Here is a 27932-nt window from a genome sequence, read left to right on the forward strand (position 1 = left end):
AGCACATCTTTTCTTAGATGAGGAGCCCAAAACTGTTCACAATACTCAAGGTGAAGCCTCACCAGTGCATTATCCCCATGCCATGAGGAAGTGTCTCAGCATCACATCCCTGCTCTTGTATCCTAGACCTCTTGAAATGAATGCTAACATGGCATTTGACCTCCTCACCACAGACTCAACCTGCAAGTTAACCTTCAGGGTGTTCTGCTCAAAGACTCCCACGTACCTTTGCATCTCAGATTTTTGGATTTTCTCCCTCGTTTAGAAAATAGTCTGCACATTTATTTCTACTGCCAAAGTGCATGACCATGTATTTTCCAACATTGTATTTCATTTGCCACTTTCTTGCCCATTTTCCTAATCTGTCTACTTACTTCAGCAGCCTACCTGTTTCCTCAACATGACCTGCCCCTTTACCAATCTTTGTATCATCTGCAAACTTGGCAACAAAGTCATCTATTCCATCATCTAAATCATTGATATACAACATATAAAGAAGTGGTCCCAACACCGACCCCCACGGAACACCATTAGTCACTGGCAGCCAATCAAAAAAGGATCCTTTTAGTCCCACTCACTGCCTCCTACCATGCCAGTAAATTTCCTATAGTACTATGAGCACTTAACTTGGTCAGCAGCCTCATGTGTGACACCTTGTCAAAGGCCTTCTGAAATTCCAAATATGCAACATCTACTACACCCCCTTTATCTATCCTACTTGTAATTTCTTCAAGGAATTCCAACAAGTTCGTCAGGCAAGATTTCCCCTTAAGGAAACCATTCTGTCTTTGTCCTATCTTGTTCTGTGCCTTGTACTCTATTACTTCATTCTTAACAGATATTGTTTACTAGCTTGCTTTCATATTTCATCTTTTCCCTCCTAATGATTCTTCCAATTGTTCTCTGTAGGTTTTTAAAAGCTTCCCAATTCACTACCTTCTTGCTAATTTTTGCTTTGTTGTATGCCCTCTCTTTTGCTTTTACATTAACTTTGACTTCCCTCGTCAGCCACGGTTGTATTATTTTGCTAGTTGAGTATTTCTTCATATTTGGAATGCATCTATCTTACACCTTCCTCATTTTTTCCCAGAGCCTCATGCTATTGTTGTTCTGCTGTTATCCCTGCCGGCATCTCCTTCCAATTTATCTTGGCCAACTCCTCTCTCTGTAATTTCCTTTACTCCACTGAAATACTGTTATGTCAGACTTTACTTTCTCCCTATCAAATTTCAAGTTGAACTCAGTCATATTGTGATGACTGCCTCCTAGGGGTTCTTTTACCTTAAGCTCCCTAATCATCTCTGGTTCATTACATAACACCCAATCCAGTATAACTGGTCCCTAGTAGTCTCAATGACAAACGGCTCTAAAAAGCCATCTCATAGGCATTCAACAAACTCACTCTCTTGAGATCCATTACCAACCTGATTTTCCCAATCGACCTACATGTTAAAATCTCCCATGACTATCATAACATTGCCCTTTTGACACATTTTCCTATTTCCCATTGTAATCTGTGGTCCACATCCAGCTACTGTTGGGAGAAGTTTCTAGCTGTAATTCAACACATTCATCAAGAATTTTTTTACAGTATTCCTACTGTTGTTGTAGGTACCTGGGTTGGCATCAGAAAACAATGCCCATTTTGATAACACACAAAGCATTAGAAATCACAAAAATGGGAACAGGAGAAGGCCATCGGATTGTTCAATCCTGCTCTACTAGTATTACAAATATGAGAAAATTTACAGAGGACTAGGGTAAATAGGGAGTGTAGCTGTTGTTATGCTTTGGTCAAGACTTGAAAAGACTGAAATGAAAGGAAGGGGGTTCATTAAATCCTGAAGAAAAGTCTCGGCCTGAAATGTTGACTGTTTACTCTTTTCCATAGATGCTGCCTGACCTGCAGAGTTCCTCCAGCATTTTGTGTGTGTTGCTACCATTTAGTATGATCATGTTGCTTCAACTTCTCTTCTCTGTTATTTCCCTTAAACCTCATTCTTGGTCTTTCAAAAGATTTGTCCATCTTTGAAGTAATAACTGGCTGACATTATTGCCTCTGTTTGCGAGCCTCCACCATCATGAGGTTCAGAAATGTAGTGAAAGTAAAATGAAGGGTTCAGTAAAAGAAAGAGAAAAGAGTGGGGAGGAGGTACATAAAAGGGAAAAGGGTGGCAAAATAAGAACCTTATTCAAAAATCCTGTTCAACAATGTCCATCTGAAAAGAAAAATAAGAATGCAAGAAAGTGAGAAATACAGGTAGGAGAAAAAATTTCTTCGCACCTCAAAACATCACTCATATACTTGAGTGATATGGGATCATTCACATTAATTTAAAGCAAGCTGAGACCCACAGCAAATAGAACTACATTCATGATGGATGGAATGTCAGATGGTTCAAGAGAAACATTGATATATATGATAAAACAACAAACACTGACCAACTTACGGGCAATTCCAGTCTGCCTATTAAAAAAATTGAGTAGCATTTCATTTGGTTGAATGATTCTGTCACATATGGTTAACCATGCAAACTGTGAGAAAATGAATTGAGAATCACATTCTCTTCCCCAAGGAGAAATGGGTACTCTAGTAATTTTATAGCAGACTGACTCAGAACAGTAATAATTCTCAACAAATCTGTAAAATACTGACTCAATGCTGCAAGCTTCTGTAACCCCAAATACTAAAAAGCAAACCAAGGATATAAAGACACTCTTCTCCGCATTCATCAGCGTGTCTGGTCCCTTAAATAGATGTCCTCTGGTTTTGAAGGACTTGGGAAAAAAGACAGACACAATGAAAGGCAAAATATGTGCAGAAAACAGTACACACAGACAGTGAATCTACTTTCATTGATGAACGTAAACGACAACATGACTATGTGTTAAAAATGAAGCATGAAAGCATGTTTGGTGTCCTAATAAATGCTAGTCATATTTAAAGCAGAAGTGTGACTCTATTGCTCAAAACCATCATTGTGTACCTACGTTGATCTTGCCCAGAATTTATGCAACTCTGTCACTGGTGTCTGAATCTCTGTTATATTTTAATGTTGGGGGAGAACCGACTAAATCTGTCTAATTGAAGATCCCAGGTGGCTTCATAGCCACCAGTACTTGTTACATTTGATTAGCTCTAGACATTAGTTGGTATGAGATTACCTCATGGTGCTGGATTCCAGATCTGTGGCTCTGGTGTAGTAGTCTGTACTTGCAAGTCGTATGTTATCCTGAATTAAAAGCTGAAAACACTGCAAACCCACACTCACTCAGTCAGCACCTGTGAAGTTTACATCTTGAATGTAGACAGATGTACTTTCTGGAATTTCCTCAGCACTTTCCGCAATCCACCACAATAACTCTACCAGAATCTTCACCTGCAAGCATAAACTGCAATTGAAACAAAAGTGTGGGAGCTAAACAATAAATTACTGTATTCATTGCCGTTAAAGAATGAATTGATGAATGAAATTTTATTTTGGTCAGTACAAACATAACAAAAAACATCATTCTCAATGATGATTTCATAAAACAACAAAAACATAGATATTCTTTAAAACAGACCAAAAGGGTGTAGGCAGAAGCTACAGCTTATTACGCCTACCCCTTTTACTTATACAAAAACATATTTGGCATCGCATTAGGGCGTCAATCTTCACAACAAAACAGAAAATTTCATAATCTTTTAACACAAAATTCCAATTCCAAGTATCATTTATTTACATTACTCCCACTCATTTTAAATCATGTATTTTATATTTGTTTATTAAATTATTTTTAAATAATTTTTTAAACTTGTTAAGTGTGGTGCATGTTTTTAAATTCTCACCACAGCTGTTCCATAGATTCACCCCTCTGAAATACAATGATTTCTTACATTTGTTCTTATCCTTTGTTTTTGAAACATACAAGTTCCTCTCAAATGATGTTGACTTTCTCTCATTTTAAACAACCTTTGGATACTTTGTGGTAACTGTCCATTTTTACTTTATACATAATTTGTATTATTTTAAAATCTAAGAAATCTCTGAATTTTATATTGTTTAGTTGAATAAATAATTGACTCATAACAACCTGTCTTATTTACAATTCATATGGATTTCTTTTGGAGTAGAGAAATTGAGTTTGTATTTGTTTTGTGTGTAGGTTATGAAGACACCCAGTCCTCTTTTATTGTCATTTAGTAACGCATGCATTAAGAAATGATACAATATTTCCTCTGGTGTGATATCACAAAACACAGGACAGACCAAGACTGAAAAAAACTAACAAAACCACATAATTATAACATGTAGTTACAACAGTGCAACAATACCATAACTTGATGAAGAAGTCCATGAGCACGATAAAAGTTCAAAGTCTCTCAAATGTCCCACATCTCACGCAGACAGAGAAAAGGAAGAAAAATTCTCCCTATCATACCCGACCACAGTCTGACTCTGAGTCATCCGAAAACTTCAAGCTCTGATCAGCTCTCCGACACCGAGTACTGAGCGCCATCCCTATCCGAACGATTCGACCTCCTCCTCGATCGCCAACAGCAAGCAAGGCCGGGGATTTTGAGGCCTTCCCTCCGAAAGATTCCCGACCGCGCAGTAACGACAGCAGTGAACGAGCATTTCAGAAATTTTTCCAGATGTTCCTCTGTCCTTTCACGTCCATCTCCATCAAATCAGAATTGCTCACGGCCCCTATTTAACAGATACGATATCATTTTTCATCAGGGGGCTGCGCACGCATGGCGCAGTTCCCTCTGACAAAGAGAATGATAAGTGTGTGAAAAGTTCCCCTACTGTACTGCAAATAGCAAAATCAAGATAGATTACTGACGATGTAAACCAATGAAATACAACAGATTTGCACTAGCTATTGATTGGATTGAAATATAAAGGCCTAGAAAAGCATTAAAACCCAATAGTTACAAAGGGTATCATGCTGAACGCTTACAACACTGCCCTCCAGCCTCCTTGTACATTTATATTATACAAGAACTTGTTAAAATTAGTAAGGACACAGAGGCTGCAGATGCTAGGAATCTGGAGCAGCACACAAAGGAGCCAGAGGAACTGAGCATGCCAGACAGCATTATAAAAAGAAGTGGACAATCAATGTAACCACATGAAGGGTCTCGACCGGAAACCACTTCCCTCCCATAGATGCTGCCAAACCGACTGAGTTCCTCCAGCTTCTTTGTTTGCTGCTTAAAATTAATTAGACTGGTAACAGGAATTGCCATATTCATACCAGAGAATTGTCTTGATTTGATCTTGTGATTTACAATAATGTCTGGGCCCCATGGACATATCCATGAATTCTTGGCTCCTTTTTGACTTCTTCAATCATCCTCCTCGCGCCACAATCAGAACCATTCCATGGGGGACATCTTGGGTATCATTTTAAAAAATGGCACAGTACAAAGACTGTCTGAGACTGTCAAGCAGGTGGGATTAAAGTCAAAGTTACAAAGTCAAAATCAAGTTTACTTTCATAAGCACAAGTACATGTATGCACAAAACAAAGTCCCATCTTAGTGCAAGGTGATCAATGTGGTCATTATGGAGATTCGGGTTTTGCCTGCTGGTTCAAAAATAAAATGGTTGAAGGAAAGTAACACATAAAATGCTGGGGGATCTCAGTGGGTCAGGCAGTATCAATGGAGGGAAACGGCCAGCTGATGTTTCAGGTCAAACCCTTCTTCAGAACTGGGAAGAAAGAAGAAAGATAGCCTCTATAAAAAAGGTGAGGGAAGAGCTAGGTAGATAAAGATGAGAGGTTGATGATGGACAGGTGAGGGAGCAAATGAGAGGGAATGATGTAAGAAGCTGGGAGGTAAAAGGGCTTGTCACAATAGATTGAAGGAAAGTAGCTGTTCTTGAACCTACTGGTGTGGAAAGGAGAAAATAAAGTTCTTTGTGTGCTTATCCCATATACTTCATAAATATAGAAAGTATTGGGCACGTGGCCAAGTGGTTAAGACATTTGACTAGCAATCTGAAGGTCTGAAGTTCAAGCCCCAGCCGAGGCAGCATGTTGTGTCCTTGAGCAAGGCACTTAACCATACAGTGCTCTGCAACGACACTGGTGCCAAGCTGTATCGGCCCTTGCCCTTCCCTTGGACAACATCGGTGTCGTGGAGAGGGGAGGCTTGCAGCATTGGCAACTGCTGGTCTTCCATACAACCTTGCCCAGGCCTGTGACCTGGAGAGTGCAGACTTTCCAGGTGCAGATCCATGGTCTAGCAAGAATAATGGATGCCTTAATTTGCCCAGAAATTCTACCACATAGCACATGAGTGTTCTGCACTACACATTTGTATCTTAACTAAAAGCCAATCAATAATATAGGCTAATGAATATGGTCAATGATATTAATCAGCACAAAAGGCATGATGGAGAGAAGTTGAAGGCATTCTCTGGAGTTATTTCAAGTTCCTGTCCTAACCTAGCTAGACACATGGCATACAAGACTAGTGATCCAGAACCCTACAAGAAGTTCAGGTAACTGATGGAACATTATCATAAGAGCAAGAAATCAATTCTGAGTTAAATTAGAGAAGCTATTGGATGCACATCTCCTGTAGCAGTGTTTGCATGCCATTACTTCCTATCAGGTGAAACCTAATATCATGAATGGCTGTGATGTTTTGCTCCCCAATGAGCTCAATGCCTTTCATGCACACTTTAAAAGGGAGAATAAAACTATGCATGAGCAAATCTGTGCAGCATCCAACAACCATGTTACGGAGGCCAATGTCAGAATATCCTAAAAAGAGGTTAAACCCTGAGAAAGCTCTAGACCCTGGTGTATCTAGTAAGGCACTGAAAACCTGCGTCAATCGACTGACTGCTGTTTTCAAGAGCATCTTCAACCTCTCCATGCTGCAGCTGGGGGTTCCCACTTCCTTCCAAAGGGCATCATTCATACCCAAGAAGAGCAGGGTGAGCTCTCTCAAAAACTAAGGCCTGGTAGCATTCAAATCAACTAACGTCAAGTGCTTTGAGAGGCTGGTCATGGCTTGAACTAACTGTTGTCTAAGCAAGGACCTGGATCTACTGCAGTTTGCCCTCTGCCACAACAGGTCTACAGTGGATGTGATTTTACTGGCTCTCCACTCAGACTTGCACCACCTGGACAACACCAAGACCTTCATCAGGCTGCTTTGTAATGACTACAGTTCAGTGTTCAACACCACTTCGATACCAATCAATAAGCTACAAAAACCTGTGCCTCTGTACCTCTCTCTGCAACTAAATCCTTGACTTCCAAGTCAAGAGCCCACAGTCAGTGCAGTTATGAAGTTACTTCTCCTCGCTGACAATCAATGCATACATACCTCAAGGATACATGCTTAGCTCAATGCTCTATTCTCTGTATATACATGACTGTGTGGCTAGGCACAGCTCAAATGCCATCTACAAATACGCAGATGACACAGCTGTTGTTGGCTGAATCTCAGATGGTGACAAGGAGCTGTACAGAGTGAGATAGATCAGCTGATTCAGTGATGTTGCAGCAACAACCTTGTACTCAACGTCAGTAAGACCAAAGAATTGATTGTGAACTTCAGGAAGGGGAAGTCAGGAGAATACACACCAGACGTCATCGAGGGATCAGAAGTGGAAAAGGTTCATGTTCCTGGGTTTCAATATCTCAAGGAGGGTCAGAATCAGATTTAATAGCACTAGCATATGTCACGAAAATTGTTAACTTAGCAGCAGCAGTAGTACAATACATGATAATGTAGAAAAAATAAATACATAAATCAATTACAGTAATATTTATTTATTTATTTGTTTGTTTAATAGTTAAATTAAAAATAATGCTGAAATAATATTTTTTTAAGTGAGGTAGTATTCATGGGTTCAATGTCCATTTAGGAATCAGATCGCAGAGGGGGAAGAAGCTGTTCCTGAATCACTGAGTGTGTGCCTTCAGGCTTCTGTACCTCCTTCCTGATGGTAACAGTGAGAAGAGGGCATGTTCTGGGTGATGGCGACCCTTAATAATGGACTCTGTCTTTATGAGGCACCAGTTCTTGAAGATGGCTTGGATACTAGGGAGGCTAGTACCCAAGATGGAGCTGACTAATGTTACAACTTCCTGTGGCTTGTTTCGGTCCTGTGCAGTAGCCCCCACCCCCCTCATACCAGACAGTGATGCAGCCTGCCAGAATGTTTCCATGGTGGACCTCACTCCGACTGGTTGCATCACCACCGATATGGACGCTCCAATGTACAGGATCAAAAAAAATAGCTGCAGATTGTTGTTAGCTCCATCATGAACATCAGCTTCTCCACCACTGAGGACAGCTAAATGGTGGTGCCTCAAGCAGGCTGCACCCATCATTAAGAAAGCTTACCATCCAGAACGTGCCCCCTTCTCATCGCTGCCATCAGGGAGGAGATACGGGAGCCTGAAGACACACACTCGACAATTTAGGAACAGCTTCTTCTCTTCCACCATCAGATTTCTGAATGATCCATGAACATTACCTATTTTCTCTCTTTTAGCACTATTAATTTCATATATGTATATATTTCTTACTGTAACATAGTAACTCTTTATGTATTGCACTGTACTGCAGCTGGAAAATAAATTTCACAACATGCTGGTGATAATAAACTTGATTCTGGTTCTGATTTGGATTCTGGCTTGAGACTGAGCAGCAACACCTTCAAACAAGCCAGAGCATCCAGTGTCATCAATTCATGCAACACATATCAGAGTTTATCCGGTGCATTAATCCCTGCGATCCCTTCCCTAGATACTTAGTACATTTTATTGGAGGAAGGTGGGTTAAAAATGGACTAAGGTTGTATCAGCTGAAACAACATATAAGGGATATAAGATGCCAGTTTCAGTTTTTGTACACATTCAAATAAACTGTGGGGGAGTGAGAAATACAAATGCTTGCCAATATTCTCACCCACGTTTACCGCTGATGAGCAAAGGTGAATTTCTCCTCAGCCAATTATTGCAATCGTTCCTGTTACTTCAAATGTTTATTATTGCAAGTTCTGAGCTATTTTAAGTTATTATATGGATGAATATATACATGTCAGCAGCAATTGCAAGATATATTTTAAAATTCCAGGGAAAAGTTTAAGTTTGGACAGTCTTTACTGATCAAATTACCAGCACCATGGATGCAGAAATGGAAATTGCACCTCAGGAATTTAAGCCTCACGGCATGGTGGCAACTCTCCAGATCTGACCCACCCCCACTCCCTTCCGCCTCTGGATGGCTTTCCAAGTGTGCCAGGAAGCTCAGATTCCAGTCAAATAACTGTGTCCCTGGGTATCCATAATTTAAGGACGTTACCAGGCCTCCAATAACTTTGAGATGATCTTTGGGTTAAGTAGAAAAGGAAATTCCATTAAACAAAGTAGCAAATGCTGGGACATTGTGGGAATTGGTTATTAAGATGAGGATTATTAGATGTCAGGGAACTGGGGAATTGTAGTTCTTTTTCTCATAGCGGGCTTTGTGGTTCAGCAATAGAAACAGAAAATGCTAGACAAACTCAGCAGGGCGGACAGCGTCTGTGGAAAGAAAAACAGCCAGTGTTTCAAATCTGTGACTCTTCATCGGAACAGTGAAAGAGAGAGATACAAAGTAATTTTCAGCAGTAGGAAAGGAAGGGTAGAGATGTGAAGAACAAAGAGAATGTCAGTGATAGGACAAGTCAAAATGGCTTATGGTGATAGTTATGAGCATATTAAGCTGGTAGGTCTGTGCAATCAATGTGTTGTTGATAGCAAGGTTGTGGGAATTGCCCAGCTGGCCAGGCTAATACATTGCAGATAAAGAAGACTGAGCCAACATGATACAAAAACAGGGAACAATAATGTGCTGGAAAGGTAAGCAAGTCAGGGAGCAACTTTGCAAGAAGAAGCAGTTGATGTTTCAGATGGAGACTCTTCACCAGAACTGAGAAAAAGAGGAATAAGTTAGTCTGGAAGGCACAAAAGAAGAAGATGGTGGCGCGATGGCAGCACACGCGGCCACTTCAGTGGTGATGTCTGTTATCTGTCAAGTAGGGGACCGTGCACAATTCTGATTTGATGGAGATGGACGGGAGGGTACGGAGGAACATCTGGAAACCTTCTGAAACACCCGCTTCACTGCCGCTGCTACTGTGTGGTAACCGGAATCTCCGGAGCAGAAGGCCCCGAAATCCTCGTTTTGCTTGTTTCAGCCGTCGGGGAGAGGTCAAAGGCACTCGGCAGAGGATGGCGCTCAGGAGACTGTATCGAAGAGGTTGGTCGGAAGCTCGAAGTTTTCGGATGGATGGACTCAGTGTCCGCTGTGGTCGGCTGTTTCCAAGACATCAGCATTGACAGTGCCTGGAGGTTTATGGCAGGGAGTTTCTCCCTTTTGCTGCCTGCTAGTGGGGACTTGGGGATCGATCGACTCTGGGACTTAGACTATTTTTACCGTGCCCATGGTTTGTTCTTCATCAAATTATGGTATTGCTTTGCACAGCTGTAACTATATGTTATAATTATGTGGTTCAGTCAGTGTTAGTCTTTGGTTTGTCCTGTTTTCTGTGATATCACTCCGGAGAAACATTGTATCATTTCTTAACGCATGTATGCATTTCTAAATGACAATAAAAGAGGACTGAGTGTTCTCATGATCTAAGATTAGGGTAGAACAAAGGGAATTTCTCTGATATAGTGAAGTCATAAGGCAGCCAGGATCAGCTTAAGTTACCATGACTGGATACAGTCATTGTAACTTAATAGTTTTCATGGTTACCATTGCTGGAAGGAATGGTAACAGGGTGGTGAATGGATGGTCAATCGTTTGTCCTGGATGATGACATGTATTAAGATTATTGTTGAAGCACTAATCAAAGTCAAAGCCAAATTTGCACATGTATGCACAGGTGAAATGAAAATATTACTCGCAGCAGCATCATAGGCACATAGTGTCATATAAGCAGCAGTCACAAGAAGGAATAAATTGAACATTTTTTACAAGGGAAAATGCAAGTAGAACATAAACCTCAGTCCACTTTAGTGCAAAGTTACCAAAATAGTCATAGTGTTGCTAAGTTCTAGACATCTCGTGGCAGTTGATTCAAAAAAAAAACGGTTGAAGGCAAGTAGTTATCGAACCTGATGGTGAGGAATATTAGGTAGGTACCTCCTGCCCAATCATAGCAGCAAGACAGTGGCATGTCCCAGATGTTGGGGATATTTGATGAGGGATGCTACCACCTTGAGGCATTGCTTCAATCAGGTGGGAAAATAGTTAACACACTTTTGATTTGTGGCTTCTGGAAGGTATAAAAAATTTGGGAAGTCAGCAGGTGAGTTTCATATCATTAGAAGGAAGCTCATGGCACGCACACTGCCTGCTTCCTCTCCCTACAATGTCTTATACAACTTCAACATGACATCCCATCTTCTGTACTCAAAACATTGATTTATGAAGGCCAATGTGCCAAAAGCTTTCATTATGACCCTATTTACCTACGACTCCACTTTCAAGGAATTATCAATCTGCATTCCCTAATCACTCTGATCTACTGCATTCCTCATTACTCTACCATCCACTGTGTAAGCCCTACCCTGGTTTGTCCTCCCAAAGTGCAACACCTCGCACTTGTTTCCATCTGCCATTTTCACTCCATTTTTTTCCACCTGGTCCATATCCCGGTGTCATCTGTAAATTTGCTGATCCAATTTACTGTATTATCTTCCAGATGACTAACAACAATGAACCTATCACCAATCCCTGCAGTACTCCACTAGTCACAGGCCTCCAATCAGGGAGGCAACCATCTACTCTCTGGCTTCTCACAAGAAGCAAATGTTGAATCCAATTTACTTTATCATCCTGAATGTCAAGCGATTGAACCTTCTTGACCAGCCTCCCCTCCTGGGCTTTGTCAATGTCCAAAGTAAATTTATTACCAGAGTACATACACATCACCATATACAACCCCAAGATTCAATTTTCTTCTGGTCATACTCAATAAATCTATAGAATAATAACCATAATAGAATCAATGAAAGACACCCAACTTGGGTTCAACCAGAGTGCAGAAGACAACAAACTGTGCAAATACAAACAGAAAGAAATAATAAATAAATAGATAGATAGATAAATAAACAAACAAACAAACAAACAATAAATATCATGAACATGAGAAAAAGAGTCCTTGAAAGTGAGACCATTGGTTGTAGGAGCATTTCAATGATTAGGCAATTGCAGTTGTGTGAAGTTATCACCTTTGGTTCAAGAGCCTGATGGTTTAGGAGTAGTAACTATTCCTGAACCTGGTGTGCAAACCGTGAGGCTACTGTACCTTATTCCTGATGGAAGCAATGAGAGGAGAGCATGTCCTGGCTGGTGGGTGTCCCTGAAGATGGATGCTGCTTTCCAGCGATAGTGTTTCATGTCGAGGTGCTCAATGGTTAGGAGGACTTTGCTCGTGATGGACTGGGTCATATCCACTTCTTTGTGTGGGATTTTCCATTCAAGGGCATTGGTGTTTCCATACCAGGCCGTGATGCAGAAAGCCAATACACTCTCCAAAACACATCTATAGAAGTTTGTCAAAGTATTAGATGATATTCCGAAGGCCTTCCTATCCATGAGCCTGTGGAAAATCAGAATAAATTGTTCATTAGTCAGTTGCGTACTGCAAGCAGGGGCTATAGAGTGACTGATGCTGCTGGAAACCCTATCCCTGGTTGAGCATGGAGCTCTAGAGCAAATCTGGCTGCCAGCTGTGACGGAGTACTATGGAACCTTATTGTAGTAAGCACCACAGATCTTTGAAACTCTCCCCGAAGTAGTACAATCCAATTATGCAGTGCTCCCTCAGGTAATAATTCTGTAATTTCACAACCCTATGCAGTTCTTTCACACATTCCAAATGCACATTCCAAGTTTTCAGTTTCAAGAAATGAGTTGCTTGTACAACTTTAAGGCTACTGAAGATGCTACTGTCTCTCCAAGCAAAAGAAAAGTCTATTTCCAAATATGACTGTGATCTAGCAGCAAGGTATTTGCTAAATGCTTGTAGACGTTTACATTGGAGGGCTCCTTTAGATTGCATTGGAAATTGATATGCTGAACTTCAAACCACCCATAATTTGTAGAGGAATGTTTGGAAGCAAGACAAGCCTGGAATGACCATTTTCTACCACCAATTTGTCAGGAGCACATGGTAATGAAACCCTGCCTCCAGATGGCATTAATTTCAAATCAATTCCCCAACTATGACAAATCATGCACATTGCTTTATTTCACTTCCATTAGTTATTTTTCTAAAATGATATTTGAAAAGATAATACTGTTATGAAGATTCTAAAAATAATAAAGATGCTCCACTGACTCATTTTTCTTTGAAAGGCAAATGTGAAAACAATATGTGATTCTCAAAACAGAAGTAAAATCTTATGCAAAGTAAGACTGAAATGACATACAGTATAAAGTCACTGTGGAGCAGTAGACAGAAGGCTAAAAGCAATAGCTTGTGAAGAGCTAAACATTAAAACTCAATGGGTAGCAAATTATTGGTCTACCTCAGAAAACTTCTCCTTTGTTATGAAATTATCCAAGTCCAAAAACTGCAAAATATATTAAAGCTAGGGGACATTTTCTGGTGTTGATTCAACTAATGGAGAAGCAAGACTGACAGAATCTGGTAGGATTGGAATGTAGATCCCCAAAGAGATTAGATATCTTTGCCATAAATGGGGTCCAATCAGGTGTGAATGTGGGCTCCAGAAAAACATTAAGATAATCTTTAATATATTAAAATCCTTAGGCTCTCTACTAAAATCCTCGTGTAAATATTTTCTATGGACGTTTCAGTGTGAAATGTTTTGATTGATCTGGTACACTTACCTGTTATAATTTCCTGTAGTCCCAGTGGACAATGAAGTTCCAAAGTCAGTCTTAACGATTATCCATCACACCTCCTTGAAATTTAAATATGTGATGCTGTTATCCTTTCCCCTGAAATCACTCAAAATGCTTAAAGAAATTAATCTGCTGCATTTCTCCTAAATTGATGTGTTCAGAATAAACAAGATAAATTATTCAGGAATTTACAAATTTCATAATAACATGGTTCAGTTTGCAAATTATATTGTCTTTATGCCTTCCTATAATTTTATTGAAAACCCTATTTGGATACTTTCAAGCTCTCTTAAAAATGGTGAGCTTACTACTTTTGTGCAAAACAATGATTATTAGTTGAAAGCAATGAAGTGTATTTGTCCTTACCCAAATTCTCAGGTTCTATCTATTACACAGCTGTACACTTGGGATATTTCATTTAGAACTTAACAATTACTTCATATGTTTCATAAAAGCTAGAAAATAAAATTTTGAAACAATCAAATAGATAAGATGCATTATGAACATGGAGAAACCAGACAAGAGGACCATCACTATATGATCTGACGGGTCATTCTCTAGGCTTCAAGACTGCTTTAAACGGACCACCTGGCAGATGTTCAAGGAGGCTGCTACAAACACAGAGAAAACACAGACTCAAGAAATGTGCAGCTTCTATCACCAGTTACATCTGCAAGTGTGTAGACAACGTTGGTACCTCAAGTACGGTTATCTCATAGCCCAACCAGAAGCCCTGGCAGGGGTGCATTCCCAACTAAAATGCCCAGGACACTGCCTTCAAGTCTGGTGACAGAACAACTCTTTCAGCAACCAGGAGAAATCTCATCTAAAGCACCAAGAGGGCAAAGACCACTGACACACAAAAAAATTAAGCAACACCTGTCCAATAACAATTCCTGGTGTATATGATTGAGCATCAAGGGCCTTACTGACTACGTAAGGAAAAACAGCATCATCTGTAGCAGTGATGTCTCCCTCCCCAACGCTCTATACAAATTTTGCACATGCTTCGAGTCATGCAACGCAACACCAGCCAAGAAAACTAGCTACCTTCCAGGTGAGCAGATCCTGTGTGTAACAACAGCAGACTGAACTCTGGAGAACTCTGCTGAGTGTCAATCCCTGTAAGGCTGACAACATCCCAGGCAAGTACTCAGGGTGTGTGCTTAGCAGTTTACTGAAGTCTTCATGGACATGTTCAACATTTCACTCATCCAGGCTGTTCTTCCCACTTGCTTCAAATCAGCCACCATCAATCATCCCTGTACCAAAGAACTCTTCACATTTATAACTAAATGACTACTGCCCAGTGGCACAGACACCAATCATCCTGAAGTGCTTTGTACAACCGGTATTGGCCCATATGAAAAACTCCAATCCTGCTACTCTGGATGCTCAATAGAAAGCTCACCGACAGAACCGCTCCACAACAGACGTCATGTTTCTGGCCCTGACACACCCAGGAAACAAGGACACTTATATCAGAATGTTGCTTCTGGATTTCAGTTCGGCATTCATCACTGTTGTCCGTCAAACCTTAGTGAACAAGTTCCTACTTTTCAGTCTATATACACACTGTGCATCTTTCTAACCACAGTCCTCAGGTAGTCAGGATGCACAACCACTCCTCCATCCCCATTATTCTGAACAGGGGCACACCCCACCCCTCAACCAGAGCTGTGTGCTGAGCTCACTGCTGTATACTCAGCTCACCCACGACTGCACAGTCAAACACCAGAGTAATCACACAATCAAGCTCACCGACGACACGACAGTGATAGGGCTCATCTCCAACAATGAACAGATGGCCTAGAAAGAGGAGGTGGAACAGTTCAAGGCCTGGTGCTGAGCAAATAACCTCTTCCCCAATGTCACCAAGACAAAGGAGATGGTTATTAACTTCAGGGGAACTCACACCACTCACACCCGTCTTAACATCAGTGACACAGCAGTAGGGACTGCAAGTAGTTTCAAACTCATGGGGGTACACATTTCGTACATGGTCCCAGAACATATATACAGGTGTCTCCCGCTTTTCGAACGTTCGCTTTACGAAATCTCACTGTTACGAAACACCTACATTAGTACCCTGTTTTTGCTTTCAGAAGGTGTTTTCACTATTACGAAGAAAGACAGAGCGCTAAAAAATCAGCACACGATAAAAGGCAGTGCACGCCCCGAGCAGCCACTCTCTCCCGGATTCGAAACTGCATTCTCACTGGCATTGCTTTAACACATTGCGTTGAGCAGCTGTTAGCAAGATGAGTTCTAAGGTGTCGGAAAAGCCTGAAAGAGCTCGGAAGGGTGTTACACTTAGTGTAAAACTAGACATAATTAAGCGTTTCGATCATGGTGAACGAAGCAAGGGCAAAGTGAGTTTGGCTTGTGGAAGCTGACGAAGATGATGTTGAAGAGGTTTTGGCATCCCATGACCAAGATCTGATAGATGAAGAGCTGATGCAAATGGAAGAGGAAAGGATAACAATCGAAACCGAATGCAGTAGCGAAAGTGAAGCAACTGCGTGAGATTTTCGCTGCAATGATAAAGTATGCCTTTAATTTTGAAAGGGTACGTAGGTTTAGGGGACATTTGCAGGTTGGTTTGAGTGCTTACAAAGAACTGTGTGATAGAAAAATGCGCGAGGCTCAGCAGTCAAGCAAGCCTTCCACATTAGCCACAGCAGACGATGAACCTCGACCTTCGACATCGAGGCGGGCAGTCACAGGAGAAGATGAGCTGCCTGCCCTGATCAACGATGAGATGACACCCCCGTGTCCCACCACCCCAACCCCCGGGCCCCGGACAGATACTGTACCGATTCGCGGAGGATGCAGCAGCAGCCGGGAGGCACACAGCACATCTTTAAGAAAAAAGCCGAAATAAACATGCTAATTAATTAGGTGCCGCCTAGCACATAATTGTCGGCCCAGATCAGAGGCGATGCAATCAGCAGTCGGTACTGATCTGGGCCGACAATTACGTGCCAGGCAGCACCTAATTAATTAGCATGTTTATTTTGGCTTTTTTCTTAAAGATGTGCTGTGTGCCTCCCGGCTACCGCTGCATTCTTGATGGCAATGTATCAGGTCAGCGGCCCGGAGGGTGGGGGCCACTGCACCACCCCAACCTGCGATGACTCAGTCTAACACACCATCATCAGTGTGCTCGGTGCTGTTTTCCCAATTCCGGTAAGTTTATACTACACTGTACATACATTATTTCTACTTTATATAGGCTGTGTATTTTTACGTGTTATTTGGTAGATTTGGCAGCTTCATAGTTTAAAGGTTACTGGAGAGTGCGTTTATGCCAACAGCGCTTGCGTGAGATTTTCTGCCGAGAGCACTTGCGTGAGATTTTCGCTACGGAGATCTGTGCAGGCAATCGTTGTAGAGAAGTATTTCTACTTTATATAGGCCGTGTATTTATCATATTATTACTGCTTTTACTATACGTTACTGTCATTTTAGGTTTTATGTGTTATTTGGCATGATTTGGTAGGTTATTTTTTGGGTCTGCGAACGCTCACAGATTTTTCCCATATAAATAAATGGTAATTGCTTCTTCGCTTTACGACATTACAGCTTACGAACCGTTTCGTAGGAACGTTCTACCTTCGGATGGTGGGGGAAACCTGTATAGTCAAGAAAGCTCAGAATGCCTCTACTCTCTGAGGAGGCTGAAGAGAGCAGCACTGTGCACATGTCCAGGTGGCCCAAGGTTGAGTGAGATTGTGCCCGTTGCAGACCTGCAGCGGCAATAAGCAAACTGCACCAGGTCCAGCTCTTTGCTCAAATATGAGTTAATTCCAGTCATCATCAACCGCTCAAAACACTTCATCACATGGAAAATGAATGTATCCAGGTGACAGTCATTGAGGCAGCTCACCCTACTCTTCTCAGGCAGCCACGTAAGACAACAAGACCATACAATACAGGAGCAGAATTAGACCATTTGTCCTGTCAAGTCTGCTCCAGCATTTTATCATGGTTGATCCGTTTTCCCTCTCAGCCCCAATTTCATGCCTTCTCCTTGTATCTCTACATGCCCTGACTAATCAGGAATCTATCAAACTCTGCCTTAAATATACCCAATAGCCTGGCTTCTACAGCCACCTGTGGCAACAAATTCTGCAGATTCACTACCCTCTGGCTAAAGAAGTTCTCCACATCTCTATTCTAAAATGATGCCCCTCAATTCTGAGGCTGTGTCCTCTAGTCTTAGACTCTCTCACCACAGGAAAGATCCTCCCCACATCCACTCTATCAAGGCCTTTCAACATTCAATAGGTTTCAATGAGGTCACCCCTCATTCTTCTGAACTCTAGTGAGTAGAGGCCCAGAGCCATCAGATGCTCATCGTATTTCAAGCCTTTCAAACCCAGAAGCATTTTCATAAACCTCCTTTGAACCCTCTCCAATGTCAGTTATACCCTCAAAGCTGCTCACAATACTCCGTGAGGCCTCACCAGTGTTATACAAAGCCTTAACATTACATCCTTGCTTTTATATTCTAGTCTTCTCGAAATGAATGCTAACATCACATTTGCATTCCTCACCACCATTTCAACCTGCAAATTAACCTTTAGGGATCCTGCACAAGGACTCCCATGTCCCTTTGCACCTCAGGTTTTTGAATTTTCTTTCCATTTAAAATATAGTCTAACCTTTTATTTCTTCCACCGAAATGGATAGCATACACTTCCCAAAACTGTATTCCTTCTTCCGCATTTTTGCTCGCCCTTCTAATCTGTCTAAGTCCTTCTGCAGCCTCTCTACTTCCTCTAAACTACCAAGCCCCTCCACCTAATTTTGTATCGTCCGCAGACTTCACTACAAAACCACCATCTAAGTCGTTGACATGTAATGTGAAAAGAAGCAGTCCCAACACTGACCTCTGTGCAACACCACTAGTCTCTGGCATCCAATCAGAAAAGGCTCCATTTATTCCCTCTCTTTGTCTCCTGCCAATCAGCCAATGCTTTATCCATGCTAGTACCTTTCCTGTAACACCACGGGCTCTTAACTTGTTAAGTAGCCTCGTGTGTACACCTTGTCAAAGACCATCTAAAAATCTAAGTACACAACATCCACCAATTCTCCTTTGCCTATCCTGCTTGTTATTTCTGCAATGAATTCCAACAGATTTGGCAGTCAAGCTTTTCTCTTAAGGAAATCATGCTGAGTACCGCCTATTTTATCATGTGCCTCCAAGTACCCTGAAACCACATCCTTAATAATCGACTCCAACATCTTCCCAACCATTGAGGTCAGATTAACTAGCCTATAATTTCCTTTCTTCTGCCTCTCTCCTTTCTTGAAATGTGGATTATCATTTCAAATTTTCCATTCCTCCGGAACTATGCCAGAATCAATTGATTCTGGAAAGATCATTACTAATGTCTCCACAATCTCTTCAGCCACCTCTTTCAGAACCCTGGGGTGTACAACATCTGATCCAGGTGACCTATCTATCTTCTGGCCTTTCAATTTCCCAAGAACCTTCTCCCTAGTAAAGACAACTTCACACACCTCTGACACCTGACACTCCTGAACTTCTGGCAAACTGCTAGTGACATCTACAATGAAGGCTGATGCAAATTATTTCTTCAATTTGTCCAGCATTTCCTCGTCCCCCATTACTACCTCTCCAGCATCATTTTCCAGTGATCCAACATCTACTCTCGCCTCTCTTTTACATTTTATGCATCTGAAGAAGCTTTTGGTATCCTCTTTAATATTATTGCCAGCTGACCTTCATATTCCATCTTTTCCTTCTTTATGACTTTTTTAGTTTTTTTTAAAGCTTCCCAATCCTCTAATCTCCCATTAATTTTCGCTCTATTATATGCCCTCTCTTTGGATCTTCTGTTGGCGTCGTCTTCTCTTGTCAGCCACGGTTCCATCATCCTGCCTTTAGAATACTTTTTCCTCTTTGGGATGTGCATATACTGCCCCTTCTGAATTGGTCCCAGGAATTCCAGACATTTCTGCTCTGTCATCATCCCTGCTGGTGTCCTTTTCCAATCAATTTTGGCCAGCTCCTCTCAAATGCCCCTGTAATCCCCTTTACTCCACTGTAATACTGAAACATCTGACTTTAGCTACAAGTTTATCTGCCTTATTCCGTATACTACGTGCATTCAGGTATAACACCTACAGTCATATATTCACCCTTTTCGATTTTGTCCACCTTATATATTGCAACTCATCCTGTGGACTGCAATTATGTCCTATCATCGGCCTCTCCTTTCTAGCAATGTCACTACACACTACCTCATCCTTGGCACAACCTTCAACCTCTCCCATCACTCTGCCAAATTAATTTAAATCCTCACGACCCATCCATTTTTGTACTGGTTATACCATCTCCAGAAGAGATCCCAATGATCCATAAATATGAGCCCCTGCCCCATGCACCAGTTCCTCAGCCACACATTTATCTGCCAAAAGTTCCTGTTCTTACCCTCACTAGCACCTGGTACAGGCAGAAATCTGGAGATTACTACCCTGGAAGTTTGCTTTTCAGCTTTCTACATAGGTCCCTAAAATCTCTCTTTGGGACCTCTTCACCTTCCTACCTATGACATTGGTGCCAATGTGTACTAAGATTTCTGGCTGCTCACTCTCCCCCTTTACAATATCGTAGACCCAATGTGAGACATCCCTGACCCTGGCACCAGGAAGGCAACGTACCATCCGGGTGTCTCTAACGGGCCCACAGATCTTGTCTCTGTCCTTCTGACGATAGAATTTCCTTTCTCCACTGCAGTCCTCTTCATTTCTCTTCTCTTCTGAGCATTATGATTGATGCCATTGTGAAGTGGGGGTGGGGGTTCCTCTGACTGCAGTAGTGAGAGGTTGAAGGTGTCCACAAACACCCCAGGGAATTTGTTAGTGCAGGTTTTCAATGCCCTATCAGGTACACCACTGGGGCCTGATGCCTTATGAAGTTTCACTCTCTTGAAGGATGTTAGGCCTTTGAGACAGAGATCACAGGGTCACTCAAACATGGGGATTTGCTCAGGTGCATTTTATTCTTCCTTTCAAAGCGTGCATAAAAGGTGTTGAGCTCATCGGAGAGTGAAGCATCACCACAGTTTATGCCGTCAGCTTTTGCCTTATAGGAGGTAATTCCATAAAAACCCTGCACAGCCATTGTGCATTCAATTGTGTCTCCAACTTCACACAGAATTGCTTTTTCACTCCTATGATGGTCTTCTGTAGGTTGTACCTGGACTTCTTGTAGGGTTTTTGATCACCAGTGTTGAACGTCACAGATCCAGCCCTCAACAGGTTCTGGTTTGTGTAGGCCCAGAATGTTCCCGGAGAATATAATCATCCACATATCTTGATGGTCAGTGCCGACTGTCACATATTGACTCAAATCCTAAAATGAATCCCTGTATATGATCTGGTCCACCAATTCAAAGTAGATCCATAAGCACACTTCCACTGCCCTTGACCATACCTTCATGGTTGCTTACTGCAGTGTCTGTGGCTACTGGTTTCAGCTGTGATAGATCTGAATGGGAATATTTGATGATTCCTTCAAGGGCTGCACAGAAATAACCACCACTCTCTGGAGCCAACTTTCATATGTTCTCCAATGCAATGTCCTCTGAAATGGCGCACAGAGCATTCAATATATCAAAATCATTATCATGAAACAGAACAAAGAAAGCCAAACAGACAACGTGGCATCAAACTAAGCACAATCTTTGGACAAGTTAAAGTTTCCCCAACCTCGTCAATTTCGCCACGTCTTCCTTCCAAACACCTGGAGGGGCTGTTCCACTGACTAGTCAAGCCTGACATGGTTGTAACGCAAGGTCATACGTGAAGAAACTACGCTAGTTTTTTCCATCACAGCTCTTGGGTACATCTTGCTCTTCCAGCAGGACAGATCCACCAGAGAGGGTGGCACTGTAGTATTCAGATTGGAGGGAGTAGTCGCTGAGGGTTCTCAAGATTGACTCCAGTTCCCATACATTCTTAAGGATTCAAGTCAGGCATTGGTAAGAAACCCCCCCCCCCCCACACACCTGATTAGTATCTACCATTCTCCTCAGCTGATGATTTATTGCCCTTCATAGTGAAAACATTCCAAAGAAGCTCTGAAAATAGCAAGAACATAGACTGCATGCTGGCTGAGGATTTCAATGACTATTGCCAAAAGCAGCATGTACTGACTTAGCTGAATTAATCTCGAAGGCCATAGCTATCAGATTGTGTCTTTGGAAGGGGACGTGTAAACCAGTTCTAGGGATAAGTGAACTTGCCTTTGCCTTTCCCAATCTATCTACACTGAAAAGTCTGTCTACTACAGCATTTGTGAAAATGAAAACCACTCATGGCATCTTCATACTCTACTGTGTTGTTTGGCATTAAATGGGACAGGCTTTGAAAAGATCCGGCAACTTTCTGCAAATCACCATTAGCAGCAGAAATATATACACTAGAACCTGGGAGAAAAGAGTTCAAAAGTCCCTCGCTCTATCATTACTAACAAGTTCAAAGACCAGTCTGGTTCAGTAGGAGTACAGAGTATACGTGGAGAACAATCAGGCAGACCTATAAAAGAGCACCAACCCAGTGAAGCTGCATGACACAATTCTAAAGAGCAAAAATGATATGTAGTAGAAAAAGTTATATGATTTCATAATTGACAGATCACTTCAAAGAGGACCAGTCCCACCACATGTATGATGATGGACAATTAACAGCAAAGAGGATAAGAAAGCTCCAAGGCCATTTCCAACCTTAATAATGTTCAGCCAGAAATACCTTAAGTAAGCTTCTTCCTGAGATCTTGATGACAGCAGAATACAAACTTCAGCCAACTTAACTCACTCTTAGTGATATCATAAAACAGCTGAGCTCTGGAAACAGCAACAGCTATGGGACCAGACCATAACCCATCTGTAGTACTGAACATCTGCACTCCAGAACTGATCACATCTCTATCCAAGCTCTTCTTCTGCAGTTACAACATTGGCATCTTTCCAACAAAGTTAAAAAATGCTCATATAAGCAGGACAAATCTAATCCAGATAATTACTGCCTTACTTGTCTTCTTGTAACCATTGCTAAAGTGATGGAAGGTGTTTTCAACAGTGCTATCAAGTGGCATTTTCTCACCAACAATCTTCTCGCTGATGCCGAGTTAGGAGTTGGCCAGGACCACACAATTCCATAACTTATCATAGTCTTGGTCCAAACATGGATTCAAGACATAAATTCCAGAGGTGGATGAGAATAAAGACACATCAAGACACATCTTCACATCAAGACAACATTTGACTAAGTATGACATCCATGGAACATTATACTGAAGTCAATGAACATCAATGGTTGGAATGTCTCACTAGCTCCCCTGATCTTTGTAAATGAAAGGCTGGCTACTAATTAGCATAAGCTTCCTTCGGGTAAAGCACATGTGTGACAGTTGAAGTGTCATATAGTGTCTTTCTTCATCCTAATCTGGATTTAAAGAAGTAAACTGTTTCCTTTGCGGAAATAGTTAGAGGGAATAATAGACAAGAGAGGTGGGAAGTGGAAGACAATGAAATGCACTTACATAGAAGTTTACTGCTGAGAAAAGAGCAAGGCAAAAGGGGGATAACATGATTAAAAGAAAGGTAAGTGGAGGTGGGCAGTAGATGTAGTCAAATAAGCAAAATATTAGAGAAAAAGAAACAAGTCAAGAGATGGTTTGGAAAGAGAAAGTCTTAAAATCACAGTGTTGCATTGATCATAGTCTTCACAGAGAAATACCTAATACTAGATCTGTTTTCCTCTGTTAATCCTGCTGTCACTCTCCCATTCAACCACCCTAATACACTTTTTCCTGCACTAAAGCGGAAAGATCAGGCTTGTGGATGGACCTCTTGTACGATAAGATGGACTCGTGACCTCACATTCTACCTTGTATGATCGTGCACTTCGTTATTTGCCTGAATTGCAATTTCTCTACAGCTTTTATACTATATTCTGCACTGGTACTGTCTTACCTTCTACCTCAATGCATTGTGTAATGATTCGATCTGTATGAATACAGGTAGTATACAAAGCATGCTTTTCACTCTATTTTGGTACATGTGACAATAATAAACCAATACCAATACTAATAACAACAAAATGCTTTCCTACAACATACCCATTCTTAAACACAAATTAAGAAGGAAAGGATAGAGAGAGGAATTAAGAAAAAAAGAAAAATGGAAAAAAGCAGAAAGAAACTCCAGCACAAGATGAAGCATATTAAAAGAAAGAGGAATTTAAAGAAAATAGGATTGGACAACAGCAAGGGTGTAAACTGAAGTTTACCTTGATTGCAAGAACATTGCAATTGTGATTGACAAGAGCTCACTTATTTGTGCCCATACGGAGTGTAATTTCTTCTTTATGTTTGGTATTTTATTTTGGTCTTGCCTTCCCCAGTGTTAGATTCCATTCTCCTCCCCATTGCCTCAACTTCTGGCTTGATCTTGCCCCTTCTAATCAAGGTTTACACTCAGCTCAAGAAAAGTAGGCCGTCACGCAAGATCACTCTGATGAGAAGAGGCTGAAATAACAAATCAGCCACTGGATGTTAATAATGGAATGTAAAATTGTTAAAACAGTTCTGTGAAGCACACGGACAAGAAGTATCTTTATTTCCACAATTAATACCAACAAAATTTTATGCTGTGCAACTCAGATTTCAAAATACTGTTCATATAAGATGGAGAATTTGATTTTGTATATAGACATGTCAAAATGAGATTGACTTCAATAGGCAAATTAATTGTCCCTATGAATCATTGCAGTCCACCACAGTAGAAAAATCATTATTGACACAAACTAGACCTCCTTGCAATAACATTCAAGATAATCATTCCCATATATAACCCCAATCTGAAGGAAATTTATTTTGTAAGGCATTAGTAAATTGCAACAATTCCATATATTTGTATTACTTTTATTTTCTTTTAGGTTAATTTAACTTTTTAAATTACTGGTTTTATCTATTGGAATGAATGATGAAAATATAACAAATGTAACACTGGGATTGTGCAGACAAGTCCACATGTTACATTACCACAGATTCAAAGATACCCTGTCACTCAGCCAATAATTTCTATATTCCCAAAGCTGAAATGAACATGCAAATAAAGATATTAATATGCACGAAGTCTAGATATCCGATGTGTTTATCTCTTTCCCCAGTATATGTTAAGGTAGCAAGACTAGACAAGGACAATGGTGACTGTACATTAACTACTGTTATTCCTTATGTAGGAAAGAAAGATGAAGGGTCTTCATAAGTAGATAGATAGATAGATAGATAGATACTTTATTGATCCCAAAGGAATTTACAGTGTCACAGTAGCATTGTAATTTAATCCTATGTTATAAAGATAAGATGTGTGCTTTGAAATAGGGCGAAATAATAAAGACGTTCTTCCTTAGCAGATTTCAAATTGACGACACCATCAGAATAATTGATTTGGAAGCTGATCAAAGCCTCCACTTTAGATATATCAATTAAATTGGGTATAACAAGGCATTATCAGCTTCATGGAACACGTCATAAGCAGCACATTTGTCCTAAGAGTAAATACACAGCTTTTGATTGTGAATGAATGATAACATTGACTTCAGAAGCATTTGAAATCAATAAGCAGTAGGGAATCGTTCCATGGACTTTTATTCCATTTGGAAATTTAAATCTTGTGAGAAAGCTCACAAGTAAGATCATAGATCAAAGGTGCTGATTTGAGCAGTTTTGTGCACTTACACAGGAAATCACAAAACACTTTCTAGCCAGGAAATTTCCTTTGCTGTATATTAAGGCAGGAATCGTGAAACCCAATTTACACACAAGAAAATGATATAAATAATTGTAAATGGACAGAGACACCATGGCATCCCTCCATTCAATCCTTAGAAGTGACTTTCTTTGTTGAACATTGACAAGGCCCTGCACTGGTATTGAAGCTAATTAGCGATAACTTCCAATGTTCCCTACACCAATCTGTTTCCAATTATAACCTCTAAAAGTATTCCTACTGCCATTCATTTCTGGGTTCAGTGATTTTACCTTGGGGACTGTTGAACTGAATTTCCAGTGCGATCTATATGAAACCAGCTAGAGATGCCATCCGTTCACATTATTAAACATCATCAAAGAATATTGCTGGAAAAATACATTGGTCCAGCTACAAGGGATCATAACCTTGATGTGATACTGCATCACACACTTCTGTTTCACTTTGTCTGCACATGACACTTCTAAAGCACATAAACAGCTAAAAACACTTTCTATATTGAAAGTTTAAAATCTGTGGCTAATACAGTACTGGAAATATTCACTACAGGCATTATTTTACTGGGAAAAGTAAAATTGCTCAATTTGAATGCCAGGATTTTTTTTTGAAAATCAGTATGAAAAACAGGATTAAATAATTGCTTTAATATGTCATTATATTTAAGACCAATTGCTAACAGTACTGTATAAGATATCAAAAACATTAATTGTGCATAATCTATTGATCTTTTGAGAACATCATAGTTCAATGCAAGATCAATACAATGAGTACAAAATGATCACAGAGTATGATTAATCGCATACTGTAAGATGATGTGTAATCAGTATCTCTAAATTTAGGTAGAAGTAATAGGTAATGGTCTGTAAACATTCTGTTAAAAGATTAAGCGATAAGTCAATTTCAAAAATGAGTGCATCTTCAGTCCAATTTTCATTTCATCAATACACACTCTTAGCACTAGATAGTGGGAGAAATGTCATAAATATCTGCTGTTTCTTGAGACCTTATCTGTGCACTTACTAGTGGAAAATACCCAAATGGGATGATTAAAAATTAGTTTTTAAAAATCGACAAGTTATTAATGGGGATTTTGCCAACAGCTGGCCTATTTTGCAGTTGCAGGGACTATCTCCACAACGTTGTTTAATGATTCTTTGTGGCTTTTCCCACTGTGCAGGCTGTTTGGAATGTGGTTGTGAAGGCCTGGTCTGGCAGAGTCTGGTCCAAAAATCTAATTGATAATTATGAAGTGTAACCAAGTATCTCTAGCTTAGATGCATTGTTATAATTGTATTATACTTTTCGCCTCTCTGCAGAAAAGGGAGATCACAGCAGGCATTCCACATGATCACATGTTAAGAGTTAGCTTTAAAACTGGGTACTTATCCATATAATACACATTCATTGATTAATGTATGAAAAGATTTGATGGCTCTGGGCTTGAAGAATAAGGGAGGATCTCATTTAAACCTATTGAATATAGAAAGGCCTAGATAAAGAGGGTGTTTCCTATAGTGGGGCAGTCTAGGACCAGAGGGCATAGCCTCATAATATAGGAAATCCCTTGAGAACAGAGATGAGGAGCAAATCCTTTAGCCAGGACATGGTGAATCTGTGGAATTCATTGCCACGGATGGTGGTGGAGGCCAAGTCATTTGGTAAATCTAAAGAAGACATTGATAGATTTTTGATTAGTGAAGGTGTCAAAGGTTAAGGGGAGAGTAGGGTCAAGAGGGATAATAAATCAGCCATGATGGAATGGCAGAGTAGACTTGATGGGCTGCCTGGCTTAATTCTACTCCTATGTCTTTTGCTCTTATATGAGATCATAGCAATTGATTGACTTCTCTCAGTTTTGCAGACAGTCTTAAGCACTGAGAAATCTTACTTTCTGGTCCAGTTAAGCACTGTAGTTCTTGTGCATTTGCGCAACGTTGAATAATTGCCAATGGTTATTGCAGACAGCGTAGTCCCGTCAATATTCAGTTTCACACAGTCATGTGAGAGAATCTGTTTTCTAGCTTTTTGCCATAGGTTAGAATCTTTAAATGCTTACGTAATTCATGGTGCCAAATAATGGTTGTACATAGTGCATGTCCACCTGCTTCTTATAATCCAGTAAGGACACCATTTACTACTGCTCCCAAACAACAATTCAAGTTCCATATTCTCTATTGCAGATTGATATTATAAGCAAACAAAAAATAGTTAATTCACTCTGAAAGCAAAGA

Source organism: Mobula birostris, chromosome 4, assembly GCF_030028105.1.
Source record: "Mobula birostris isolate sMobBir1 chromosome 4, sMobBir1.hap1, whole genome shotgun sequence".
Lineage (NCBI taxonomy): Eukaryota > Metazoa > Chordata > Chondrichthyes > Myliobatiformes > Myliobatidae > Mobula > Mobula birostris.